The following is a 953-nucleotide window of genomic DNA, read 5'->3' as shown; positions in this document are numbered from 1 at the left end:
AAATTCATTTTTGATACATAATAAAACAACAAATTATTCTAATTCGAAGCTCTATACAAAAGCTTTTGGCTAATATTTTAACAAAACCATCGTTACCTTGACATTAAAAATAAAAGTATTTGCGATTATATATTGGTTATTGGTTTACCTAAATAATGTTTTCTGTTGTGTCCTTTTGTCATCATTTGGGGCCTCCGTCCCCTCCTCTCAGTCTGGGCTCCTAGAATCAGACACTCCGTAAGAAGAAGAAGAAGCGCAGCTCTTCCGGGGTTTTCTCCCGTGTTATTTAACACGAAAGTTTATCGCAATAGTCTCATTTCACTATCGAAAAAAAGTAATATCGCAATAACGATAATTATCGTTTTATCGCCCAGCCCTAGTTCTGATTCAAGCGGCCGGTTCTGATTCTAGCGGCGGGTTCTGATTCTAGCGGCCAGTTCTGATACAAGCGGCGGGTTCTGATTCAAGCGGCGGGTTCTGATTCAAGCGGCCGGTTCTGATTCTAGCGGCGGGTTCTGATTCTAGCGACAGGTTCTGATACAAGCAGCGGGTTCTGATTCTATCGGCGGGTTCTGATTCTATCGGCGGGTTCTGATTCTAGCGGTCGGTTCTGATTCTAGCGGCGGGTTCTGATACAAGCGGCGGGTTCTGATTCTAGCGGCCAATTCTGATTCTAGCGGCCGGTTCTGATTCTAGCGGCCGGTTCTGATTCAAGCGGCCGGTTCTGATACTAGCGGCGGGTTCTGATACAAGCGGCGGGTTCTGATTCAAGCGTCCGGTTCTGATTCTAGCGGCCGGTTCTGATCATCTCTGGATCGTCAGGACTGAGATAAAGGAAGATTCTGAAATGCAGTAAAAATGTTAAAAACAGTTTTGATTGGTCGGATCTTCTGTGAACGTCACACGCCGACTTCCCTTTGTGTGTGCACGTGTGTGTGCACGTGCACTTGCAG

This window comes from Oryzias melastigma, linkage group LG23 (genome assembly GCF_002922805.2).
Source record: "Oryzias melastigma strain HK-1 linkage group LG23, ASM292280v2, whole genome shotgun sequence".
In the NCBI taxonomy this organism is placed as follows: Eukaryota; Metazoa; Chordata; class Actinopteri; order Beloniformes; family Adrianichthyidae; genus Oryzias; species Oryzias melastigma.
The sequence above is the reverse complement of the archived record's forward strand: the minus strand, read 5'-3'. Positions refer to the sequence as shown.